This window comes from Branchiostoma floridae, chromosome 15 (genome assembly GCF_000003815.2).
Source record: "Branchiostoma floridae strain S238N-H82 chromosome 15, Bfl_VNyyK, whole genome shotgun sequence".
NCBI lineage: Eukaryota > Metazoa > Chordata > Leptocardii > Amphioxiformes > Branchiostomatidae > Branchiostoma > Branchiostoma floridae.
Window position 1 is genome coordinate 13288432 of NC_049993.1, and position 8957 is coordinate 13297388.

General features: G+C 40.6%; 1 protein-coding gene and 1 long non-coding RNA gene across 2 annotated transcripts in view; both read right to left on the bottom strand.

The window, feature by feature from the left end:
* LOC118432007 overlaps positions 1 to 1502 on the bottom strand; it is a 13272-nt gene extending 11770 nt beyond the window's left edge. The window contains exon 1 of the mRNA XM_035843471.1: positions 1134 to 1502. The gene's annotated coding sequence lies outside the window, so the exon portion shown is untranslated. The remainder of the gene's footprint in view (positions 1 to 1133) is intronic.
* Positions 1503 to 2854: 1352 nt separating this feature from the next.
* LOC118432008 lies at positions 2855 to 6135 on the bottom strand. Its single transcript, XR_004833025.1, has 4 exons — positions 5858 to 6135; positions 5342 to 5459; positions 4944 to 5044; positions 2855 to 4704 (listed from the first exon to the last, which is right to left on the bottom strand). It is a non-coding gene; the product is annotated as an uncharacterized LOC118432008 (long non-coding RNA).
* Positions 6136 to 8957: the final 2822 nt, after the last annotated feature.

The following is an 8957-nucleotide window of genomic DNA, read 5'->3' on the forward strand; positions in this document are numbered from 1 at the left end:
GTTTAAGACGTGGAAATTAAGGTCGCTAGGGGACTACCTAGTTAGGTGCGAGTAAAGGTATGTCACATGGACAGTGCACATCAATTTACCACCCAATAGACTGACAAGTCATGACCATAGCATGTCCAGAACAACAGATATCAGGTTACTCTGTAGCGCTATAACAAGCCGCTAGGCGGCCCAAAATTGAAACATTTCAAGGTCTCATCAAGACCTACCTACACACAAAATTTCAAGACAATCCATTTAGGAATTCTCGACTTAACTTGCACAGAGACAGGCGTACACTCACCCGAAAACATAACCTTCTTGACGAAGGTAAATAAATGGCCAGGAGAGTCAGAAAAAAAGATTATATCCTTCTCTGAGACTCTCTGCATAGCAAATGATTCCCTATGATCGCCAAACCACAACTCACCTGGCAAAATATTCTCTGTATAGCTCGCGTAGCTAGTATGGTACATGTAGACACTAGAAATGAGGGTCAAGGTAGCTATATGTTGTTTCTTTGCCGTTATCTAAAGTCTATTGAACATAGCTAAATCCTTCTCTAGTTGCTAACGCCACCAAAGTTCACCCTGACCATACAAAGACTGTAGATTCTTACCTAAGCAAACCCTCAACAACTGCACATATAAATCAATAGAAAATAATGAGGATACGACAAACTGTAACATTAAGATAACAATCTTAAAGAAATAAGGTTAGATTTATAGGGCTTAAGTTGCGTTCAGAAGCTAGACATCTTTTGTTATGGTCAACAATTATTTACCAATCTATAAGTCCACGTTTAAAGTCTTCGGACTTTGTGCAAGGCAAGGGCTTGGTTACAAAGCTTGAGGCGTATTGTTTCTTATTGTCTAGGAGATTTATATCTTAAGACATGTAGACTTGACCAAGAATGTCTTGACCTTCTTGTCTTAAATTAAAGGAAAAAAATCGGTCCAATTCCTTACGCTAATTTTCAAGAAGATAACTTAACAGGTTGCTCTTAACGTGCAGCACATGTTGTGCTATTTCAAACCGTGTCGAAAACATAGCATTGTGACTCACCTCTAAGCCATCTTAGAAAAATAGAAGAAACGTAAGATTTTACAACATCTTCCAAGACAAAAGGTTGCAAAGGAACTCACCTGTGTCTCTAAATCCCTCGTCGTTGTATCTTCATCTTAAATCTTGTTCCATCGTCTCCATTTTTCTTCTTCTGAGGCTCGGTGGGAGGGAGTGTAGAGTCGGCTCCTTATGTTGTGACAACCGGGCCGGTACGATCATTCGATCCGCCCGATTTATTCTGGCCTCCACAATGGTTGGGTAAACAGTGCGGTGCTCCCGGGGCTGAAAGGGGAGGGGTCTAGATTTACCGCTACACCGTGTAGATGAAGGGTTCGGGTTTCTCCGCATGGTGTCGAATGTGCGGCTGGGTTCTTGCTATGTTTTGGAATTGCCTAAAATGGAGAGAGAGAAAAAATATTTGTTTCAAGAGCTATCTACCAACCAATCGTGACAATACTTTGTCCATAACACGCGATATCAAAAACAGAAATTCCACTGCAGTACCTTAAGTTGGAAGCCGCAAGGGGGCTAAAAATCTAATCATTTCGAGGTCTGGTACCAAATATCACGACAATCTATTCAGGCATTTTCGAGTTATCGTGTTCACAGATGGACCGACACACATACATACGATTACGAACGATACCGAAATCATAAACTTCTTGGCGAACGTGTTGTAATAACAAATTTCTTTTCACCTGGCGAATTCATAAAGGTTACTTCAAGTTTGGAAAATCTCAAGGTCACAGTCACGAATGATCTACATCAATCATGGAAAAGTGGCACATACAGCCACACGTACAGATATTTACATGATACTTCAGTGCGCACTGTATACGTACACAGTTATATATGCACCTGTACTAAACGTCAGATAAAGGTGCACGTCGTTGCAATTTTACTGCTTTCTGCAAGAGGTCTCTATTGGCCTCTTTTGCGTGTGCATTGGTGTTCGTTGCAATTGGCTACAAAATTCTTGTGTACAACAGTAAATAAACAGTACTCGTTGATGTAAAACCATGTAACATAAAAGTCCAAACGTTTGCAAATGAACATGAAATAAGAGACATTGAACGATTGTTACTGAACTTTTTGACTCGCCAGGTTTCTGTACTTGTTCATCAAGTACCGTAATCAATTTAAATAAAAATAGACTCAAAAAGGTTCAATATCATACAGCGAAGGTTTGCGCATGCAATATTAGATTTGACAATCCAAGATTACGAATGTACTGAGCCAGTTTCAGCACTGACAAGTATTTTGCGGTACATTCTGGGACAAGGTGGCCACCCTTGTACCAGAATAAAACAAAACACAAGAACTGTAAAGGGTAATAGAGAGCAAAAGTCTTTCACTGCTTATTATGTAAATAAATAGACACAAAACAAACAGATCCATTTATTATCAACTGCGCATGCGCCAATGTGAATGGCACAAAGTTTCTCGAATACGAAGAATCGTAAATCCGACTGAACTACTAACTTCTTTTTACAGCTAACAAAGTTTATGATTTATAAGAAATTCACATTGGGTACTAATATCTCACGTACGCTTAGCAAGTATCGTACATAAATTAAACGTTTAAAATTGTACTGAATTTTGACAAACGTGATGTAACAATTCCAGCATTGAAACGGACAATAATTGTCAAGATACGATGTAGATGTAATTCAAAGATATGCGGTCAATATCAGCGAAAAAGACCTTGGCTCTCAAAGCACTTCTATTCCAGTGTTTTGCTGCCATTCCAGGACAATGTGGCCACTCTTGTACAAGAATGAAGCGAAACACAAGAAATAGAAAGGCTAAATGAGAACAAAAGACTTTTATTCACTGCTTATGATATAAATCAATGGACACAAAACAAGCATTCATTTATTTTCAGTCACTCTAGTATAGTGTGACAACACAACAAAGTTTGCAGACTACGGACAATCGTATATGTTGTCAGAGGCGGCAGTGAATTTTTTTTTTCTATCTACACTACGTTTACATATGGGACTTGAATCTGGTACATGAAGTGCATTTTCGAAGTGAGGTGAGCAACCTTTCTTCATTTTTTTGCCAAGTAAAAGACAAGTAAATTTGCCCAAGGCAAATGACTCCATAACATTTAGGTACACGTAGGCAAGTTTTCTGTTTCTTGATTTCCATGATAGGGCTCAAAACAGTAGTTAGACGTTTATAATTTATTCTACATAGTTTACGTTCTACAATGGTCACTAACAACAACTGAATTCAAGCAGTATATTAGCAAGCGATACTTTACAGTAGTCAGTACCATACACAGCCAAATACAAATGAAACTTACATGTTAGCTAGGAAAACTAATTAATCCATCATTACTGCTTAAAAATATTACACAATATCATTACTAAAGTACAGAACTGTCGATGACTTTTCAGCAAAGCTTACAAATATATAAAGAGCCTTTTTCGAAAAGACCTTTGCTCTCGAAGCTCATGTATTCACGTATTCTGCCTCCAGTCCTTGACAAAAGTGGCGAACAGTTCAGAATCAGCAAATGTTGACATCGTCAGTGCATTGGTGGGGTAACCTGAAGCCTTCCGTACTTGAAGTCCCGTGGAAAGTTATTTTGCTGCTTTTTTCTTTAAGGCTGAGACATTTGTTCCTAATGTTAGTGGATTAATGTGTTACTGTTCTGGGTGATGGTGGTAGACGTTAATGTGCAAAGTGCCACTAGCTGTTAGACGTTAACGTGTAGTGTTAATGTGAGTGCGCGTGTGTGAGTTAGTACGCGATATCAAGTGTCTGAACGTCAGCCTAAGCCTTCAGCAGGGAACTTTCCACAGGACTTCAAGTACAAAAGACCCCAAAGCTACCTCAGCACCAAATACACAGGCAATATCAACATTTGCTAAATTCTAAACTGTTGACCGCTGTTGTACAAGAACGAAAGCAAAACACGTGAAATGAAAACGGCTCAAGGTGAGAACAAACGACTTGTCAGTGGAAAGGCATATAAACAAAAAACAATTTAGTGCTAGCCATCGTCAGTCCTGTACTGGAAAAGATTAATACATTTTGAGAAAAATAAATATGTTGCTTACAAAAGGCTGCTAAAAGAGGGTTTGGTTGTTGCGATAATGCTTTACGTTGAATTCAGAAGAATACCATGCGTATTACGCTAACATCAAGAAAGGCATTTACGCAAAATTCAGTCGCCTTGCCACAAACTACGTGAATAAGACGCTTTCTCTACAAATAACGGGAAGGTAAAACAGTCTGTCAACGCTATAAGGAAAGGGTCATACAAGCCCTTAGGAACCTGAATACAACAATCACTTGACTTCCACTCCGGTAGGGTGTACTGGGCCCACTGGCAGGGTGCACACACGAACACTGGGTCCACTGGCAGGGTGTGCACACACGAACACTGGGTCCACTGGCAGGGTGTGCACACACGAACACTGGGTCCTCTGGCAGGGTGCACACACGAACACTGGGTCATCTAGGGCTTTGATGTGGCGTTTGTTCAGGCGCTTAGTCACCCCGCCATCAACATTGACATCGCTGTCGAAATCCAGGCTTGATCACGGCAGCAGTAAATCCCGTGCAGGTAGCTGGTGTTCATGTTGATCTCTGGATTGTGGAAGCTGTAGAGAGATGTATCCTTCCCAGCTTCTGTCACTGCAATAAAGTCAAATAACAGGCAATTAACGCGACAACCAGGCTAGCGTTTTTCTGAAAGCTTTGTTGTAGATATAACTTACGTAAATGTTTGTGACTTAGGGAAGAGAGATAATGCTATACTACTAGTTCAATGCCCAGAAGTGGTCTTTGCGGCAAAATCGTTGAAAAACAATAACTTGAGTGTCAGAAAAAATTGTCAGCGTTAGCTTGGAGCAAGTTGGGTAGGATGTACTCACAGTGGCGATGTCACCCAGTCAACAGTTGAGTTTCTGTTATCCTTCAGGATCAGAACTGCTTACAACACGGGGCCCGCCGGTATGCACATCACCATCCACCGCTGCAAGAAACAAAGGCTTCAAAGTTAACTGTTGTTCAATAGTGTATGAAAATACAACTTATAATTACAGCTGCAAACGGGCATGTATAATGTGAAGTCGACTCACGGGCTATAAGAACGAGATCGACAATCAAACTGAAGTCATCTTGCTTACAGCTTTGTTCCAAGGAGCTTTTATGTTCTAACTTCCAACTAAAGATGAAGTTTTGTTGTAACTCCATACCAAAGTCGTCTCTATTCTGATCAGTGTCAAGGAATTAGCGATAGTTTGGAGCAAGTTGCGTAGGATCAACTCACCGTGGTGATTTTACCGTAGTCAGTCAGCAGTCGAATCTTTCTTCACTGTTGTTCAGGTAGTGCATATGCTGTACAACATGGCCGGTCGGTACGTTCGCATAGCCTGCCTCGTCCACCGCTGCAAAAAAAATAATATATACATATATATATATATAACCTTCCAAATCGCAAGTAGAAATATGACTTGCAATACCAATCGGACGTACATGTCGCTATCTAACGAAAACAAGATATACGAAACATATACAGTGGCTGCTTAGCATGTGGAAGCTAACATTAGCGGCTCGTAAATCGGACCATGAAGAAAACAACATAAAAAGCCCTACAGAAACGAAAAAAGAACATGCCAGAAAAAAAAAAACAGTCGGAGCCTAACTTCTGCTTGGAGAGTGCTAGTAGATCCTGGCATAACATTTAAAACATCTTTGAAACCTCTTGTGGTTTCTGAAAAAAGTTGAGAAAGAAAAGGCTCTTGCTTGTATTATGTTTAATTCTCGACCTTACAGTCCGTCTCACCTTGAAAAACACAGCAAATCTCCTCGTAGATGTGCCCGGTGGTTTTCTTGACGGCTCTCAGTTAGACAGAAGGCTTGTATGGCGATGCCTTGGACGTTGTCGCGGGTGGTAACTCTTGGCACTCTTCCCCGGCCGCTTGCTTGCCCTTCCCGCGGCCACACATTTCGGCTTACGGCGCTGTCCGTGCGAAGAGACGGATACGGTCTTCACTGGTTGCTGGATCGACCGTGAGTGAAAGAAATGGTCTGGTGTCGAACAAAGGTGTGTCCGGCACATGTACAGGTGCACATATTGTCACCTGTCACCTGCTTGTCTGCCATTGGTCCATTGAGGGAACCTCGGCCTGTCATTGGTCTAAAAAATGCACACTAGAACCTTTCACGATTGGCTGTCTCTGCTGACTGTACATCTGAGCGTTTTCGATTGGCCGATTGAAGAAAATCTTGTCATTGGTCTGAAGAATGCATGTTGATGAAATCAATATCTGCCAGTTTTGATTGGTCAAGGAAAAGATCCGACATGAGGACCTGCATGGGGAAGTCCTAACATGGCTTTATGCCAAATACAGTCTATATACATGTATCAAGCCTAGGCCATAGGTTAACGCTAATATCAAGAACTTAAGTAATGAAAATTTGAATCGCTTAGAATTACGGAGATTGATTTCTTTGAGGCAGTTTAACAGAAATAGCGAAATTTTTCCATTGTTTTTGCTCATTAATTACTCCTTAATTACTTTAAAAGAAACGTAATAAAGTCTGCAGATAAAAACGAGCGTCAAACTGATGAAAGGTTGTTTGCAACTGTAGAATTTATCAGGTAAAGTTCAACAGACACTCGCTAGGAGGGGTCGTGTACAGCCTTGGGATTTCAGTGCTCCTGTAGTGTTTGAATGTATGTACGTATGTACGTAGTGTCTCTTTTGGGGCAGTAGCTACGTGCAGTTAGCAATCGCCTTAAACAGGGATTGTATGCTTTCAGGTAGTTATGTTTCCTACTGGCCCGTTCTTCTTGTTTCTTCCGCCTTCAGCCAATCCAAACTCAGAACGGCCGATATCGGCTTTTTCATGTCTTTTCTGGCGATTTTTCTTTTCCCTTCGGAAATATCTCGCATTTTCGTCAAAAATGTGACCTCTCTAATTGGCAATGATTTAACATGATGTAGGGTAGACCTTCCTGTGCCTGATTAAATATCGCTTATAACAGACCGCCTAACAGACCCGGACAGCAGAGTTTGTGTTACACAGACTAGGCCCCCTTGTGTTGTAACGTTATGTTTCTTATCCAAACGTTAACATTTAACAAAGCTTAAGTACACACAGTTTTCAGCGTCTCGTGCCGACCTGGTTGACCGGTGTGTACTCTTCCTACGTGATCGCAGCATCCCGTATCTTGAACGAGCCTCACAACGGAACTATCTGCAGACGCCACTTAACTTTCTCAAACAAAACCTCGCCCCGTTTGACCTTTTCTGTACCCAACACGGTCAACATCTGTCTAGTTGTTCAGACACAGTTCAGGTGAAGTGACACGTGGGCACAGCTTTACAAGCGAAACAAGCTGCTATGGGGCCCAAACATACACTCCTTTTTTCTTACATCACAAAAAAACAAGACCATAGTATGTACAGGTCAAAAGACACAAAATCGGAAGTTGTGCCGCAGTGCCAAGGTTACATACTAGGGGGCCCAAAATCGACCCTGACCTTCGTCTTGCCAACTCACACACACACACACACACACACACACACACACACACACACACACACACACACACACACACACACACACACACACACACACAAATATCTCAATTTTTAATGCACGTTATTATCCGCTTTGAACCAATAACTACACGGGAGATGAGAGGATATTTATATCTTTATTATTAGTAAAATGATCTTTACAATAGTAGATATGTAATACTGTGCGTACATATTAGTAAGATACATAATATATCTAACGCTACATCACAAAGTTTTAATGATTTCGTTGAAATTAATAACCTGGTTTTAAGATACAACTAATATTACAGATTAAACGTTTCGCCTTGAATTCTCTTTCAAATATCTACATATATTTTACAATATCAATATTTTTATTTTATTTTTTCCAGTTGGACGGCAGTGAAAGAGGCCCTTAAAGCTCTGTAAGATTTCCAGGTGCACAAAAGGAAAGCTTGTGATTGTGCCCTATGGTAGGAGACAGTAAAACACAAACTATTTCCAGTCTTGTTTGTTGACTTCTTCATAAGTATAGCATCACGTAATTCAGATGTGGCATACGTGTATAGCCAATGTCACTTTATTTACATACCGAATGCATATTGCTAAACAAAAGCAATAAACTTTACAGAGATATGATCCTTTTAGGATAACCCAAAATGATATCTTACTTTGTGGATGGGGTTTTATTATAGGATCATCTCCTTAAAACTGGCCAAGAGGGGTTGTACTTTGCAACACATTTACCTCAGTTCCGTCCCTTCTTTACATACAACTTACTGCCAATAATACAATAACCCCCTACCTCAACTGTACAAGTGTACACCTCACTCTATATATGTTACATTGAACCATCATACATAATATTGAACCTACGAAGCCTCCCCCCTCTCAACACCAAAAAGTAAAACAGTCCTACCTTCACTGTACACGCAAGAAAACTTAACACAAAATGGTGCAAATCACTTGGTGCTGTCTACATTTTTGGCGACGCCACATGGGTGGAGCCTGCATTTTTTGTCCAATGCTGGAGCTTGCATTTATCTCTCTTTTGTCGGATGATACATTTTTGACACGGAATATGTTGCTACGTTACACCCATAACATTACTTGTACCTTATCCACATCTTCAAGCAGATGTACGAAAAGAAACCGTATCCTGTCGGTTCATTTCATTCGGTTCCCTTCCTTCATGATAAACGAAATACAGGAATGAACTTATGGAAGAGCTGGTAACTTTCCCTTTGTACATCTGCTTGTAGATTAGCCTTGACTACACCAATTAGCTTCCACATCAGGCTTCTTGGTAGAATATTCCCCTTTTGGTTCGGCTTATTATGTGCTGATTTCACATGTCACTTCTGATTGTACATCGAG